At 43.4% G+C, this 19,046-nt stretch overlaps 1 pseudogene; it reads right to left on the bottom strand.

Annotated features, from left to right (window-relative positions):
• Positions 1-8,252: 8,252 nt before the first annotated feature.
• Positions 8,253-8,958, bottom strand: LOC121930768 (annotated as a pseudogene).
• Positions 8,959-19,046: the final 10,088 nt, after the last annotated feature.

Genomic DNA, 19,046 nt, shown 5'->3' with positions numbered 1-19,046 from the left:
ACACCTGGCTGAAGACTGAGGACTCTTGCCGGGGGGGGGGGGGTGTCTCTGCTATGTTCCACAATTGTTTTAAATTGTTTCTTTGTATTTCACTGAGAGGATGGGATATAAATATTTTTAACCAATAAACCATAAAATACTCACCAGAGTAAAATCCCAGTGTGCCCCAGGAGTTAGAAATGTGAAGGAGCTTCCTCGCCGCAGAAGATACCTGGAGATACAAAAGTTTTCCTTGTTTATGAGAATAATATCAAGGGTTACACATAGAGCCTGGAGACTCCGATCAAGTTCTGGACTCAAGAACATCTGCTAATGCAAAAAGTCTATACAATGAACAATCTCTGTAATGCTGTCTTCAGGTTTTCTGAAGGACTTTATGATCCTATCTAGCCTTTGAGATCTGCAAGAGGAAGTCTCCCAAGACCATCAAATGACACATTTGGTGGTGACACAAAAGAAAGCTTGCCAGGTGGATGCTCATAGGCTGCAGCTCTACAAAGGAGCATCCTGCTCCCTTCAATGTTGTCCTTCTGCTGGCAGGCAAATACCTTTTTATTTAGACAGGTCTTTATTCTATTTGGATAGGCAGATCAAACCACTGTTGGTACAATAGTCTGAGTGTTGGATTATGACTCCAGGAGACCAGGATTCAAATCCTCACTCAGCCATAGAAGCCCACTGAGTCACCCTAGGGATGCCACACTCTCTGTCAGCCTCAATAAAGGCAATGGCAAAGCTCACACAAAAAGATGACCAAAAGGTAAAGGAGGGAATACAGCAATTCTACACAGAGTATCCCAAGATTACATCTACATATCAGCTATTGCTGCCAAAAATTTATCACATGAATATGGCTCATTTTAAATTCTAGCGATTATTAAATCTTGATAGAAGCCACCATCTATCAAAAGTAAGTCAAAGCCCACTAAAAAGCACACACACACACACACACACAAAGGCCAAAAGGTAGAGAGGGAATACACCATTTCTGAATTTTTCTATTCCATCAGTACTTTTCTAAAACAGAATCTGATTGTGCTCAAATCTCTGCATGTACTAAGAATGCATTCCAGGGCTTACCTCTGTACCCCTGAATTCCATGTAGTACCTGAAGAGACAGTGTAACCCTCATCTAGTCACACAGTTATGCAGATTCATGTTTTGTAGGAGAAGACACATGGCTACATCTGCAAAGTAGGCATTTCATGACATTGTCACTCAAGAGTTGTAAATAACAGGATTCCAGATACCTTCGGTACACAATTTTTATTTTGTTTTGCTTTTAAATGGGCAAAAATTGTCCCCAAAGAGTTATTTCATTTGCGCAGGCTATATTTGTCTGCAAACAGGGAGGGCATGAAACTGTGAAAAACAAATGTTCCACCTTATTTGAAGATGTGTTTTCTAGCTTTGGTTATTTGGGCATTATGAAATACCCTTGATTCTGCCCCCAACAAACATGCCTGGAGACATGGTACACTTTTCTGCCCTACAATACACTGGAATTCTTGCTGGGGTCAGAAAATATCCCGGACCAAAGAACTCAGTGGAACAGTGGGGTATGCATATACTTGGAAGGTTAAAAGAAGCGCATATTGTTTTTCTGTCCAGGCTCCTGAACACCTGCATTTGTCAATGATTTCCAAGGGAGCTGCAAGTTTGGGGTAGGGAGACCCATATATTTCTGGAAAATCTTCCAGCAACAATGCTATCTTGATATTTCAAGGACCAATTCATCCTTGACCAAGGTGGAGAACTGCCAAGAAGTACATCATATGATACCACAGCTGTGTGACATACACCTTTTTATGGTATTAAATCAACTGCATTAAAATCAAACTCCAGGACTAGCAGAGACTTAAGCAAATATGTTCACTTCTAAATTTCACTGTCTAGGGACCCTGTGGCACAGGCCTTTTCGTTTATTTTGAGCATACCAGACTTTACTGGAAGCTGTTTTTTACATCACAGAAGAACAATATTATATAACTAGTGAGCAACACCAGCTAATTTAATTATGTACATGATGTTCTGACTATGAGGCAAGTCTAACATTTCCAGCCTATGCCTCAATTTCTATCATACCGATGGTGGACAGAAGCTATATAAATTCTGTTTTAAATTGCATTGTGTTATCCAGAGGACAGCCCATGCAGACTTCTAATCCACATAGATAATCAATTGCAAAAAGAAAGGGATGGAGAATAATGCCTCTATGGCTCCAGTGAGCATAATTTTAACACTCACACATCAACACACCCACAGCACAGTACACCTTGCTCGCTCCTCAAACCACTTTTTGTAAAAATGGAGAAAATATCCTGAGGAGGGCAGCCTGAGGAAGGTGAAGGGTCTGAAAACCATGCGCTCTGAGGAGCAACTTAGGGAGCTGGGTATGTTTAGCCTGAAGAGAGGGTTGAGATATGATAGTCCTGTTTAGATATTTGAAGGGATGTCATTTTGAGGAGGGAGCAAGCTTGTTTTCAGCTGCTCCAGAGACTAGAACACAAAACAATGGATGCAAACTACAGGAAAAAAGAGATTCCACTTCAACAAGAACTTCCTGAGAGTAAGCTCCCTTGAAGAGTGGTGGAGTCTCCTTCTTTGGAGGTTTTTCAATCAGAAACTGGAAGAGCAGTTTTGTTACTGGCCCTCAGTTACCTTCGCAGATGATCCTCTTGAAACCCTGGATGACCTTGGTATGGCAAAAATGGCTATGGCGATGGACACAATTGCCCCTGAGTATCCCCTCTCAGAGTTGAGCTAAGCAAGCCATTTGGTTTACAAGGAAGCACGCAGTGATAAAATGAGTGGGATGAAAATTAAAGCACTGATGGCAGAATTATTTTTTTAAAAAAATATTGATTTCCTACCTTTCTCCCAGCATGAGATTCAAAGCGGCCAAAAATTTTAAGCAAACCCAACCAAACGTGGGCTAGAGCCCATTATAAGATCTACTCCACAGCAATGGTGGCAGCACCTTTGTGTCTGCACAGTGGAGCTGTCTTGAGTGGTTAGGAGCCTTTCCAAGAAAACAAAATTCAAATCAGGGGACAACTCAATGTGAGGAATTTACAACACACTTTGCAGATAAAATAGTTTGGATCCACTCGGATATGGATGGTGTAGTTGATACAGGTCCAGCAGATGTAATCTTGGCTCCTGCTTATCCTGTATTATTGGATATGTTTCAGTGTGTCCAGGGGGAGTGGAGAATGGCTCACTGCAGTGAGGCAGGGGTCCATCCTGCCTAAAGGAGGCTGTAGAGAGGCCATTACTGGAAAAAAAAGCATGAATCCCAATTACCAACTTGTCTTCAATATTTCTTTTTTGGGCAAGGTGCTAGAACGTGTGGTGACATGAATCTCTGAATTCAGCTTCAGCCGCTGGCCTCAGGTTCTAGCATCACAAGAGACAGAAACAAACTCCCTGTCCGTTGCATTGTTTTATACAGCTTATATCATGTCTTCCTCACTTGTCTTTTTTCTAAACTAAATAATCCCAAATTGTGTAATCTTTCCTCACAAGAAAGAGTTGGCCCTCTCTCTTTTTCTGCCCTGTTTCCAGATTTACAATAGTCATTTTCAGGTGCAAAAGCCAAAACTAAATACAGTGGTCCCTCCACGTTCGCTGTGGTTAGGGACACAGGACCCCATGAAAGTGAAAACACCCCACAAATAAAAAACACTATTTTTTTAACCAGAGAGAACACCTCTCTAGGAATCTCTAGATCCTCCAATGCAGCTCTATGGTCAATATCTGCCTAGAGAAGTATTCTCTCTAGAAATCTCCACATCTTCCAGTGCAACATTGGGCAGAAGTTGACCACAGTGTCATGCTGGAGGACCTAGATATTCCTAGAGAGAATGTATTAAACAAGTCCATGAATGACCAAATCCACAAAAGCCAAATCTGCAAATGCAGAGAGCTAACTGTACTGTGTTTCAAGTGCAATTGCATCATAAATTTGCATAAGTGTAGTAGGATGCCAACATTTTATTTTTGATTCCTCTTTATAATTATGCCAAAAATGAAATTTGTTTTGTCTCCACATAAGCCCTAAACTGGGTTTCAACAATCACTAGCCACAACATCAACACTTCTCTTTCAGTCAGTAGCCATCACCAGCTCAGACCCTATTAGGAGACATCTGAGGCTGAGACTTTTTGCTCTAATGGACATCGCTTTACATTAGCTTCCACAGAACCACATTTGCCATCTTGTTGTACACCCCTCTCTGTAGATCTTTTCAGATCTCCTTGCGGTTCTTTTTGTCCTAACTTCCCTAATGAATAAACCTGGCCATCTCACCGATTACCCATGTCCAGAATATTTATGAAGCAGTTTCAAATGCTGGGTCCTAATATAGGTCTTTAGGGAACTGCCGTGCTTTGGTTGCTTCACTGTGATAACTGACCATTTATTCCTGCTCTTCGCTTTCTATTTTTCAAACAATCACTGAGCCGAACAAATACTTTGTTTATCCCATGACAGCTAAGTTCTCTCAGGAGTCTTTGGTGAAGGACATTATCAAAAGCCCTTTGGAAGTCCAAGTAAACAATGTCTACCAGATTGTCTCTGTCCACGTGATTATTGACACTCTTGAGGAACAAAATACTCTACACACGTCTCTGTTCTAGCTGCTCACTTGGCTTTTATAATGGGCAGAATGAAATCAGCTTCTTTCTTATCACCCAGCCCAGAAACTCTGGGCAAGAAACAGCTGCAGGGCTGAGGAGCGAAAGCAATGAGGTGGCTGTGGGCTGGAGCTTGGCAGCTCCTCAAGGGTTTTCTGACTCTTCATGGGAGTGAGTTAAGTCCTGCTTTGCTTCAAAGCTCCCATAGACTTGCCTCAACATACAACAGTTCAACACAGTCCAATCCCATGCATGCCTACTAAAATCTCATTATGTTCAATAGGAAATTATTCCCAGGTAAATAGCATTTTCTTGAAATCACTTATTTTACACTCTATAATGAAATACATATGATCCTAAAAGCAACTACAGAGGGCAGTGTGCAAGTTCTTCTATCATCCAAACATCTTCATTTTTTTCTGGGCATCTGGAACTCCTATCTCGTGGTTACAATACAAGAGGTGTCCCTGGGACATATTAAATTGACTATGTGCTTCTAGTTCACCCAAGGACTTGTGTACTACCACAATTGGACTCTCACTGACTTTGAATGCCAGTGCAACATCTTGTTTTGTTGCAGTCACAGCTTGTGCTAGTGGAAGGAATAGTACGCTTGATCCGATTCTATCCCCTTTTTGCATTCCCTGACAAACCACATGGTTTGGAGGAGAAACACTGCTAATCCCAACATCAGCAAACCCATGATGGAGACTATAAGCAGCGCATACCATTCACTTGGATAGTATAGAGCAGGATGTTATTCTGTTGAGGTTGGATGGTGCCTTCATTTTGTAAGCAACCAGGAGTCTAGCCAGAGTGTCTCAATGTTTATGCCATCTGGTTCTCTTTCTCCTTTCCCTCTCCAAAGATGCTTTGACAGCAAGTTCCTTTTGGCTGCTGAGTTGGAAGCTCAGCTTGTTTGTGTAACCTTCCCCACCCTCTCCCCTTCCAGAATTAATCTGTACCAAGGGAGGTAAACCAAAGCAGGAAAAACAAGAGAACTTGGCTGCAGACAAATATTCTAGACCCTTGTGGTAAGTATCCTGTTCTCCCTGTTTAACTCAGAGGAAAGTCTGCTCCTCATCCCAGCTATTTATGTATCTTCTCAAGCTATTTTTGTGAAAGAAGCATGCTGGGAACATCAAAGAGGACAATAAGCTTGGATTCTTCCCAAAAATAAATTAGAGGTCCCAGTTCATGCACCCCTTAACTGGAGCTTACCATGGGAAGCAATATGGACACGAAAGGCCTAGTTAAGTATGATGCAAAAAGACGCAAAATTAGCTATCAGCTAATTTTAGTTAATTAGTCATCTGACTTTTAACAGATAGACAGATAGATAACATCTATCTCCCCTTTAGCTTTTTCTTCTTGTTATCCTATCTGAGTAACACATCAACATAGCAAACTATAGCCCTCTTAACATACAACTGTTGCAAATGTTTTGTGCAGGGAGGATATCCAATTTAGTTTGCTTTACCAACTCCTTTGCTCATCCTTCTTCTAAAGCAGGGTAGAAGGCCACATTAGGCCCCAGCCAGGAACCCCTGGAGGGTCATACTCCCCATCACCTACTCCCAGAAAAAAAATTAAACTTTTTGAGTTCAAAGCCCTTTAGGGGACGGGCCATTTTCACCATGTTTTGTGGCCTTTCCAGGACACTTTCAGCCCAGTGCTTTGTTTAACAATTAGTAGTGTCATCCTGTTCTCTTCCTGTTTCAAAAAAGTGCTCTCTTGGGCCTCAATTGGCTCAGCATGAACCAAAAACATGTTGGAAATGCCATTTCCCCTGCCCCCTGATAGGACATTTTGGGGCAAATAAAACATTTCTTTGACCCCCTAGAAGGTCCCGGGGGCCTCAAAACATGGTGGTAATGCCCTTCAAACTCGCTAGAGAGTTTTGGGGGGCATTTTGGTTCAAAAACATTTTGTGTAAAAAAATATTGACACTCCTTTTTGGGAGGCTGTAGGAGCCACAAAAATGGCTGGCCGCACTTTGCTCATCCCTGTTCTAAAGCATTTTCTTTTTCTTCTGGAGCAGAGGCACACAGACTGCAACTCACAGGCTGAATATGGCCCATTTTTATGGCCCTTGAGCTCACCCCAAACCCTTTGGAGGCCCCCTGAAAGATAAAGACAAGACACAGATCCTGCACTAAGCAGGGGGTTAGAGTCAAAGGCTCATAAGGTCCCTCCAAGCTCTGATTCTGTAATTCTACATATGTATTGTGTATGCAGGGTTTTTAAAAAAAGGTTATCTGCCAGTCCTCAAAGTCTTCATGAGTGATGACTTTGTACAAACCTCATCAGCAGATTTCCCACACATCCACATCTACAAATCAAAACCAGAGATGGATTTCTGCTCACTTTATACATCTAAGAAGGCTGGGGGCCTCCTGCCCAGATCTTCAAGGCACAGAACTGGCCTCAATCCCATCAAAGTTTCTTAGCTCTGGGCCACATACAAAGGAACAGAAGCCTAACTGAGGGTTTAGGAGCTAGAGGCCAACCTGAGTTAGGGCAGAAGTACTTCCAACTGAAAGTGAACATACGGTTCCAGTCTTCTTTTCCCCCAATATATATATAGATGGGCCTATCTTCTCCTCTGCATATTGTAAGAAAAATAAAGAACACAGGAAATATTTGCATATCTGCCATTTTCCAAGACAGACACTTAGCAACAGGTGTACTAATGGTCCCAGCTTTTACATTGGCATAATGCAACTGTTGAGGTGGGAAGATGAGGAGTTAATAAGAAGGGATTGCCAGCTGCTATGATCTGTGGAAGGAAAGTTATAACAGAGATGCAGTTCCACTTACAGATGACTCATGATTTACTAGTCACAGAATTTCTCTTTGTCCTTGCTTTTTGTAATGCAAAAACAGTTTTGCTTGGGTTCTGAACTAATCTTTTGGGGTGCTCTTGAGCTCTATTTAGTTGTACAGCAGAGTATGGCAGCTCCAACTGAAGAGTTGATGGATGCCGGAATATGGAATGCCCTGCTTATCACACACCGTAGGATTTATTATTCAGCCGAAAACGCAGGGTGCATAACAACAGCCATTAGTCCAGAGAGGTGTGCAGAACTCTTAAGTAGCAGCATATCTTCCAGTGCACCATCTACAATCATTACGTATCTCAGAAGCCGTTGTCAGGATATTCAAAGAAACTTTGCTCACTGTTCCATTTGATGGTTTGTCCAAAAACTCAGAGTGTTTAATCTGGCAGCCTTGCTAACCTCCAACACCCTTCACTACCCAAAATAAACTCTTCAGACCAGTCTGCAATTCTTAGTTTCCTTCCTCCTTGGGTTCCAACCGGCTTTGTTTTTCCCAGTTTTAAAACCCTGGCATTCAGCTCAGTGTAATTACACTAAAGGCATGATGAATAATGCATTTGCAGGCAGCAAGTGACACTTTTCAATTAAGGCAAGGAAATTACCTTCATTATCTCCTCTCAGATAAAAACAGTGTAGAAACGGGATGAACTCTTTTCACGATTCCAGACTCTATATGGTCAAGAAATCTAGCAACGTTAGATGCTGCAGTGCTCAACTTTGTTGGCTAGGAAGCAGTAATGGGCCAACTGTTAATCATCATGGCTTTCTTTTTTTCTTTTTAAACTGGTGAACCCTTGTTTATTGGAAGCATGCCAACTGAGAGATGGCAGGTACACATCCCCACTTGACTGGGGCACGGCAACTGTGATGGAAGTGGGTTGGTTTCTGTGGGTTCACGGAGGGAGCGCTCACAGGAACTGGGGACACGATCAGCTGCTGCTCTCCCCCAAGGTGTGCTTGTCAAAGAGATATTCTCCAAGCCCACCTTGGGCGGATCCCAGCCGGCGGAGACTGGTAATGTAGTCACCCAGGACTTGGATGGCTTTGACTTGCTCGTCAGGATAGTGTGTTTCCAAGAAATCACACAGATGTGGGTCTCCCTGTTTGCTTGCCAGTCTGTGCAAATCCAGGAGTGCTTTGTTTACACTCTTTTCTAGTTGAAGAGCTGCCTCCATGGCGTCAAGAGTTGTGCCCCAAGCATCCTTTTCTGGCTTCTTGATATCTTGCAGAAGTACCTGGCCACCACGCTGGCTCTGGAACTTCAGCAGCTTCTCCGCATGTTCCCGCTCTTCATGCGACTGTGACCGGACAAATTTGGCAACATGTTGAAGGGTAACATCATCCTGGTCAAAGTAGGAGGACATGGAGAGGCAGACGTAGCTGGCATAGAGCTCCATGTTGACCATTCAGTTGATGGCAGCTTCGCAGTCACGGTGGTAGTTCTGACAGACCTGGGACTCCATTTTGTCTGGAAGGAAGGATGGCTGGCTGGCAGCCAGTCAGTGGGTGGGTCTCTTTCTCTCCCTGGGAAGTGGAGCAACAAAGAAATGAGAAGAGGCTGGTAATTCTGTTCAAACACTGTTGAAGCAAGAACCCAGCTCTCGACCATGGCTTTCAAATATTGCTCCAGGGAACACCAGAAATTTATCAGGGACTTTTCATTCAAAATGGCAGTTGATTTTTTTCATTGACAGATGGTTTTCCCATCACTACTGATCTTCCCTTACAACACATGGCTGCAAAGCAGAATTGGATGTACAAGTGGGCATTGTTACATGCTGCGAGGCAACAATGAGAATCAAGAGGCCTGGTGAACGAACTGAATCTGTGCTTAGAACAGAATCTTCAATAACATTTGGGGGTTCTACCCACATAGAAAGTGAGTGTAGTGGCTTCCAAAGCAAAGAATTCTTTTATGGTTCTAGTTCCATGATCAGCCTTCACCACATCCTTACAACCACACATTTTATAGACCAACTGTACAGAAAGGTGGGTCTTCCAGCAAGAAGCAGCCAACATCTTTTTACCATAATTCATGTCCCATCCTGGAATACAAACGTCATCATTTAGAAAGGCAATTATATATATATATATATATATATATATATATATATATATATAAAAGCAAACCCTATTTTATAGCAACAAGCAACACAATCATGTTCTTCAAGATGATTTGTTCTGTTCCCCTTTTCTTCCAGGAATTCTTGGTCACTGGAATTTAAAAGGACTAGAGATGCAGGACACATGTGCTGGGAAAAGGAAAGAATTCAGTAATTTTATGAGTGGGACGCTTCAAATAGGATCCTAAATACACATACTTGGAAGGCCTATGGAAACCAACCAGGCATACAAAGAAATCTGTACACTGAGACAAATCTAAAATACTGGTGAAGCCAAAAAGATCAAGACTAACTGAGAAACAATTGTTTGAATGCCTCCAACACACCTTAAACACCTGTCCCCGTCCCCCTCAAGGGGGAGGGAGGGAGAAGGAACTGCGCAACAGTTATACAGCTTAGCAATAAAGAAGCTGTACTTTCCAGGTTTGGCTAACATTAGCTGAGGTAGCAGCTCCTTCTGTTCCATCCCATCTATTCATTCTCCTAGCTATCTGCCAGGAGCAAAACGGTCCTGCTGGTTTTAGCAGTTAAGAGGGGAAGGTACATATCCACTGCAATTCTCAAGACATTTACCAACGAGTAAGTTACACCATAAAAAGTGTGACTGAACAAGTATGAATAGGATCCTACTTGTGTGCTTTTGAAGAACTGCATTACATTTTCTCAACTCTTGGGAATAAGAGGACTAGAAATCTAGCGTCCAAAGAGGAAGTTCTCTGCCTTCTGGTATTTTCACAGAAACCATTCCCAAACCATTCTAGCAGAGCCACTGTTTGCCTATTTGCAATTCTGGGGCAATAAGTTATTCTAGCAGCTGCCTCCAGTTCCCAAATGGCAAAGCCATGAAAGCCAACCCAATTTGGCTGAAAAGGGTAAAACAGTAATTAACAGGGCGGAGGGGCGAAACAAAATCCAACCACCAAAGCCAGGCGGACAAGACACAGACCACTACTGTTGATTCCAGGACTTCTTGTACTTTTCAGAAAGTCTGCAACATCCATTACTTGATTTTATTTTTTATATCCTTTTACTGTTTTTGGAGGGAGCCTTTGTAAGTACCTCAGATAGGTCTCAGCAACACATATGTATTCTGCTTTGCCTATGTTTAAATAGTTGCTGGAGTAAGTTCCCTGGCAATAGGAGGGGAAGCATAGAACTGCTCCAGGCTGACATTATTTCTACCCTTCTGTCCAAAAAAACAAAGCAATATCACTGAGGAAATTAACAAGATGTCATTATTTGAGTTAATTTTGTAGGGTGGGTCTGTATGTAGCTGTGATTAGGCACACTTCCCACTTTAATGTGGCAGCATGCACACTTGACCCCAGATTCTCCCCTTAAACACTCTACTATCTCCCAGCACCAGACTTCCTCTATTGGCAAAAGGCCTTCCTTTCATGTTGTCTCCTGATTTTCCTCACCACATGGGACTTCTGGTCTAAGCCAAACTGCCTAGCAACCTCTACTGTGTATGGACCTAACGTCTCCCCAAAGGAAATTAGGTTTTGATGACAATCCAGGCTACCAAATGCTCACTTAATACCTTTGGAGAATACAACTCGCGACCAGGTAGGAATGATTCCATTCAAACAAGCACATGCTGGTTTGAAATTTGAGAATTTCTTTGTAAAACTACAATATTATGGTCTTTTACCCCACTCTCACCATCCCAAACTGTTCCTCGTGGCCCGAGAACTACACCCAGGCACTTTCTTGGAGTCATAATGGATGTTTAGTTTGTTTAAGTTTACTAAAATGCCCAAGTCTAATTATACTTAAAGTCATACATTTTCCTGGAAATATTCTAAGCAAAATGTTGTTGTGGTGATTTTGCCTTGGCAAGACTTATGAAGGACAATTCCCAAAAGTACTGAACACCAAGAGCATCACTGAAAAAGTACTTAAAGTTGCATGTGAAAAGGTTTTATTTTCTACTTCTGTAAGTGAATAGCCATTCTTAAACATGCAGAAGAATGCCAAATTAAACCAAGTAGACTTCAGGACCCCACAACATTTTTGGTTCTCATAGGCAACTGACTCCTGTACTTCCTGCAATTTTCTGTCAGATTCTCATTGCTGCAAAGAAGCACTGAAAGGCACCCTGGACATACATACCAAAGGCTTGGAACCAAGCAATGAAGATGTTCATTGTGAAGTGCTCCAGTTTCTGCAAGAGACACTGTCCCTTCTTCCTTACTGCTCAGTGTATCTTCCTCCCACATGCAAAGTTTTATGCATTCTATTTTTCACTATATCTAGTTCCTTAAATTTTTAGGGCGCATTACAGAGCGCCCAAAACCGGCGCTCTGCTGGCGCCGCTGGTTGCTGCGTCCGGGTACCGCAGCGGACAAACCGCGCAATTCCCAGACACAACAAAAAGAAGCCGCAAAAAGCTGCTTCTTTTTGCACCCCGGAAGTGGCGCCACAAGTCACTAGTCGCGCACTCGCAGTGTCACTTCCGTCGCGCGACATGCAGGTGCTAAGAGTCCAACGGCATTGTGATAGTGGCGCCCATGTAGAACGGGTGTCGCCATTTTGTATGTGCCGAGTGTGTGCTAGGGTTAAGGGCGTCCAAAAAGGGCACCCCTTTCTAACCCTAGTACGCGCTTTGTGCGTGCTGTACTTTTGGCCTGTGCAGAACGGGCCGTTGTATTTTAGATTATTATTTATTTTTGTAAAATACCTTATAAAGACTTTATTCTAATAGGCAACCATATAGTTAGATTTTTTTTAAAAAAAAAGTCCATACAGACACATAGAGCAAACCTGGCAGTCTTGGTTCCTTCACAAGTATAGCTAACTAGCAAGCGGAGAAGAATAACCCTGGATCGCAGGATCCCCTAACCAAACTGCTACTTGGCCCCGTTCTCTTTTGGACTCTGCATAGACTGAAAAGAAAGGGGGGGAAAACAGGGCATTTGGGGGACCACAAGTTGCCCACTTGTGCTTCAAAAAAATTAGAAATTCCACAGGCCCTGCCTGCCAGGCATACATTCTGAAAGGCACCATGCTGCAACTTCAGACTTATCATTGGGTGCTTATCGCATTCATCACATTCAGGCTTACATTTAAAAAACTATCTTGGATTACAATACTTGAGGCTAGCCTGTGAGGCAAAGCTTATGAAAGATTGAGATTAATGCTGGGTATGGGAGTGTGAAAGAGGTCCTTTTACACTTACACCTACAGTGCTATGATTCCACATTACTGGTCATAGCTGCATCCTTTGGAACCCTGGGATCTGCAGTTTAGGGAGGGGTGCTTAGCATTTTCAGCCAGAGAGCTCAAGTGCTTTGCCAAACTACAGAAGCACTGACAATCATCTTTGAGAATTCCTGGAGAGCAGGAGAAGACCCAGCAGACTGGAGGAGGGCAAATCTTGTCCCCATTTTCAAAAAGGGAAAAAAGAGGGCCCAAACCATTATGATCCAGTCAGCCTGACACCAATCCCAGGAAAAATCCTAGAGCAGGTCATTAAACAGACAGCCTGTAAGCACTTAGGAATGCTGTGCTCACTAAAACTCAACATGGGCTTCCCAAACATAAGTCATGCAAGCCTAACCTTATCTCTCTCCTTTTTTGACAAGTCACCTTGATAGATGAAGGGAATACTGTGGATGTAACATATCTTGATTTCAGTAAGGCTTCAGACATGGGCCCTCATGATATTGCAAACAGACTGGTAAAGTGTGGGCTAGACAATGTGACTGTTAGGGGTGACTAATTAGTTGACCAGCTGAACCCAAAGTGTAACTCAACAATGGCTCCTCTTCATCCTGGAGAGAAGTGTCTAGGAGGGTGGCACAGGGTGTCCTGGGCCCAAGTGCTGTTCAACATCTTTATCAAAGACTTGGACGATGGAATAGTGGGGGAAATTGCAGATGACACCAAATTTCAAAGATTAGCTAATATCCCAGAGGACAGGATCAGAACCAAATATGACCTTAATAGATTGGAAAACTGGGCCAAAACTAACAAAATGAATGCAAACAGGAAGAAATACAAAACACTACATTTAGGCAGGAAAAAAAGGAAATGCAGATATAGGATGGGTGACACCAGATTTGACAACAGAACATGTGAAAAGTATCTAGGAGTCATATCAGATGACAAGCTGAACATGAGACAAAAGTGTGACGCAGCAGCTAAGAGAGCCAACACAATTCTAGGCTGAAAATATTTGAAGGATGTCATATTCAGGAGGGAGCAAGCTTGTTTTCTGCTGCTCCAGAGATTAGAACACAGAACAATAGATGCAAGCTACAGAGGGAAAGATTCCACCTCAACATTAGGAGGAACTTCCTGACAGTAAGGGATGTTTGACAGTGGAACACACTCCCTCAGAGTGGTGGAGTCTCCTTCCCTGGAGGTCTTTAAGCAGAGGCCGGATGGCCATCTGTCGGGAATACTTTAATTGGGAGTTCCTGCATGGCAGAATGGGGTAAGACTGGATGGCCCTTGTGGTCTCTTCCAACTCTATGATTCTATAGTGTGGCCCGCTACAAACGGGCACCCAAGTATGTACTCCATACGTACTAGTGTTGCCTGGGGGCATCTCTTTTAGACGCCCGCAACCCTAGTACATACAGAGTACGTACAAAATGGCAATGCCCTGTTCACATGGGCGCCACCATTTTGACGTAATGGATGCCTAGCGTCTGCACATCACAGCACCCAGGTGACGTTATGAGTGTGCCTATGGCACACTGCAGCATCACTTGCGCGCCACAAAAAGGCCACTTTTTGCGGCTTTTTTTTCCACCGCCGGGAAGCCTCGCCGTTTAGAGGTTGGGGCTTCCCACCGGCGGAAATGGAGGCAGCGGCAGCCAGCCCTTTTTGGGCAGTCTGTATCCCACCTTAGTCTTCATCTAGAATACTGGGTCCAGTCTGGGCACCACAATTCAAAAAGGATGTGGACACAATGGAGCATGTCCAGAAGAGGACAATCAAAATGGTGAAACATCTGGAACCAGAGCAACTTAGGGAGCTGAGTATGTTTAGCCTGGGAAAGAGAAAGTTAAGGAATGAGGTGAGAACCATGTTTAACTATCTGAAGGAAGTTCATATTGAGGATGGATCAAGCTTGTTTTCTCCTGATCCAGAGACTAGGACATGGAGCAGTGGATGCAAACTACAGGAAGAGATTCCACCACAACATTAGAAAGACCTTCCTGACAGATCTGATCAACCATGAAATACGCTTCCACAGAGTGTGGTAGAGTCTCCTTCTTTGGAGGTTTTTAAAAAGAAGCTGGATGGCCATCTGTTGGGAATGCTTTGTGTATTCCTGCATGGCAGGGGCTTGGACTGTATGACCCGTGTGGTCTCCCCCAACTTTATGATTCTACCGTAAGTAGGCTTAACATGTGGCCAGTGTCCAAGGAAAAAAGTGAACTCTAATTCCAGAGTAGAACAGCAAAGAGAGCAGCCCTGATGGGAAAGAGCAGATTGTGCTGTGCTTATTTTAGTGGGAGGAATTATGCATGCCAGATTGTTTCCACATGGGACATGGCATAGGTTACTGCTCCTTGCCGCCATCCACCAGTGTTCTGGGTTTTGCTCTACCTCCTTTTAAAGTAAGCTCCCTATTATGCATTCCAGACTAAAGACATGTTTCTGGCTAGCAGGCAAATGGTCCACTCCAAGATTAGCTGAACTCACCCTTTTCCCCCCTCCAATCAAATCTCTAGTTTTTCCAAGCATTTCCACAAAAAAACAGTGAATTGCAAAGACCAGCAGTGATGGAGAACTATGAGTAACAACCTCACTTTTGAGATCAGACTCAGAACGAGGTGGGCTTGAGTCAGAGGAAAGAACATTCAACAGCCATTTTGAGCTCTTGTGGAAAATATTTTCAAAATCAACAGACGTTGTGACAGGAGATTTATCACAGAAAACATTTCCCATGATTGAGATGCTATTCTCATTTCACTACTCATTAAAGATGACAATTTATTTATAACATGAACCCTGCTTTAGCCTAAAGCAAGATCTGTAAGGAAGGGTTTCAGTAATGATAAATATAATCCATACAAAGTAAAGAGGAATACATATCATGTGTATTCTGTACAGAAACAAATTCATTTCCTATAGGTAAAAATTAATGTGATCTGTACATAACAGGTTATAAATAGCCCATTGTTGGTATGGCACACTTACATCTTGCCTCTCCTTTCTAATCATTTGTATTTGTTTCTGCTGTGTGCCTTCAAGTTGTTTCCAATTTATGGCACCAAGAAACCTATCACAGGGTTTTCTTGACAAGTTATCTTCAGAGGGGGTCTGTCTTTGCCTTCTTCTGAAGTTGAAAGAATGTGACTTTCTTGAGGTCACCCAATGGGTTTCCATGGCCAAGGAAGGACTCAATCCTGTGTCCTCAAGACAAGCTGGTGGAAGAGAGGAAGCAGAAACAGGGATATTGGGAGCTTGTAAACAGCCGGGGGTAACAGGCCTAGACATCAAGATTAATAAAATGAGAATGTTAGAGGAAGTTGAGATGTACTTATCTAAAGGAAATATTGACAGCAGAAGAGAAGAAAGAGCATCAGATAGGTGGTGGTGAAATCAAGACTTAAGGAAAGAAAGGGAAGTGATAGAGTGAGTGAGACTCTCCTGAATGCTGACCTTCCCTCCCTCTTCCCACTGTCCTGGGACTCCTTGGAAGTAGCAGCAGCACCTTCAGCTCAGCAGAGAGAGAGGTGGAGCAGCATCCCCTCAGCCATTCCTCCCTCCCTCACCCTTAGAACCTGGGACGTCCAGAGGCTCTTATAGCTACCCTTCTCCTCTCTCATCTCCCTCATGTCTTGGGATCGTCAGCCCATCCCATCCAGCACTGTTGGACTGTACCTTTATTTTTCTGCTTTTCTACATTCTCTCCTGCCATATGTTTGTCACCCAAACCTCTCTTCCCCATGGCTCCTCGCACCTCTCCTTCTCCTTATCTCATCCCTATCCGCCCCCTCCCTATCTCCAAACTCCCATTCTCCTGCACTCTCTGGAACTGCCGCTCCGCTGCCCCAAAAGCAGTGGCAATCCATGATCTTTTTCTGTCACAATCATTCAATCTTCTTGCCCTCACTGAAACCTGGCTTCCAGCCCACGATACTGCTACCTCTGCTGCCCTTTCTCTTGGCGGTCTCACCTTTACCCACACTGGCGTCTGAAGCTCAATATGTCCAAGACCGAGCTTCTTATTTTCCCTCCTAAGCCCACCCTTCACTACTCCTTTTCTATTTCTGTCAATAACGTCTCTATCCAGCCGGTCCAGGAAGCCCGCAGTCTTGGTTTCATCTTTGACTCCTCTTTGTCATTTATCCCTCAGATCCAGACTACAGCCAAAGTCTGCAGATTTTTTCTCTATAATATCGCCAAAATCCATCCATATCTCTCAGCTTCTACCGCAAAGACACTGGTCCATGCCCTAGTGGTCTCACGACTAGACTACTGTAATCTCCTCTTGGCAGGGCTTCCCCTCTCTCATCTCCACCCATTAATTTCTGTTCAGCATTCAGCTGCATGCATTATTTCACTCGCTCGCCGTTATGATCATGTCTCCCCTCTGTTGTCCTCCCTTCACTGGCTCCCTTTTCCTTTCCGCATCAGGTACAAACTTTTGCTACTCACCTTTAAAGCCCTGCATGGGCTGGCCCCTCTTTATTTAACCAATCTTCTCTCTCCCTACATCTCTACTCGCACTCTCCGCTCTAGTAGCCAAAGTCTCCTCTCCCAACCCAGGATCTTCTCTGCCCCATCCCGGATCCGTCCCTTCTCTCTGGCTGCCCCTCATTCCTGGAACCTTCTTCCTCTGCATGGCTCATCACTTCCCTAACCAGCTTTAAGGCTGAGCTGAAAACCATATTGTTTAGCGAAGCGTTCTCAGGGAATTTGTGATTGTCATCTGGCTGGCTGATAACATTTGATGTGATGTGATTTGTTTTATATTTGATGTTTTTAATTTGTTTTTCTTTTCTATATGTAATTTTATCTATTCCCCTTTTAATTGTTACTATCTTAGAATGTACACCTTGGGCAGGCTTTTATATACTCTTTAATTTTACTGACTTTGTACAGCGCTGTGTATAATTACAGCGCTTTAGAAATAAAGTTTAATAATAATAATAATAATAATAGTCCAGTTCTTCCTGATGTTGTTGGACTGCAACTCCAAGCATATGTAGAATCATAGAATTGGATTGTGTATGATTCCTGTCACAACAAATCTGGAGGGCCATGTGATTTCTACCCCTGTGCTATAGGCAAGAGTGGGACAACCAGTGGAAAGCACTTTAGGACCATTGAGGTGGAGCAGAGGAAGCGATGTTCCAAAGATTCCAATGAGCAAGTAACATCTTTGTTTTAGATACTAGCATAACCTGGGGCGGGAGGGATGAATCCCAAGAATCAAAGAATTCATATGTAAGAAAAGACCAGTAGCAAGTTAGATATTCAAGATACAAAAACAAGTAAGATGTTCGGAAGAGACAATGGGGGGGGGGAGTACAGAGCCAAAGCAGCCTCTAGGAAAAAGCTCAGGGAGGCAGCTTTAATGAGGATGGCAGGAAATACCATTGGGATGGATCTGTCAGGAGCAACGCCTCTGTCACTTCAGCTGGCATTATTTTAAAAGTGGCTTCTGGACAGTGGGTGGCCATGTTATGTGCATGGATTTTTCATTTTAAACCTCTGAGGGTTACGTTGAATTAAAGGCCTGTACAGATCATAACAGTAGAAGCCGTATCTGTGTTTACTTGGTAACTGCCTTTCTGGCCTTTAAGAGGTTTCCACCTGCTCTCTAACCAGTTATCTCGGTGGCTGGCAAGCTGTGAGAGACAAAAAGCCTGTTGTAAGCCCACTTAGCTGTGTGTCTGCATGAAGATTTGTGGTCAACAGACAGATGTGCTGAACTGACTATTATATTTCAAACCCACTCTGTTATTTGCGGAGGGGGAAAGAGGCCAATTGCCCAGTGGCACATTCCCCCTTTGGCCACCCACAAGTCTGTACTCATCCCTGGCGTTTGGCCAATAGCTCCTTTGCAGGTACTCTCTCCAGCTATTGGCAAGTAATTCCACAATTTAATTTTCCCCCTCCCCAAACAACCATATTGGGGCAATGAAGAGTCATTTATGCCAAACTATAGCTTATGATGTAAGAGGCAGCGGAAAATCCAATTCCCCCAGCAATGCAATTACAACATCAAGTGCAGCTGTTTGTGCGGAATTACAGGCCTAATTTGGCTGTCTCAAGATAAAAACTGGAAAGAGGCAACAACAGGGAGGAAGTCTGCCCTTCATCTCCCTCCTACACTGATTGTCTTGGAGGACATTTTTGTTAAAAGTACGAGCCTTCTGTGCTTAATTTGGAGAAATGATTTCTGTCCTTCATTTCAGCCACTGTTTGGGGCTAGTAATACATGTTTGACAGCAACCTGATATGAAGTGAAAGGT

Source organism: Sceloporus undulatus, chromosome 5 (genome assembly GCF_019175285.1).
Source record: "Sceloporus undulatus isolate JIND9_A2432 ecotype Alabama chromosome 5, SceUnd_v1.1, whole genome shotgun sequence".
Lineage (NCBI taxonomy): Eukaryota > Metazoa > Chordata > Lepidosauria > Squamata > Phrynosomatidae > Sceloporus > Sceloporus undulatus.
This window is presented reverse-complemented; position numbering and strand designations above follow the sequence as displayed.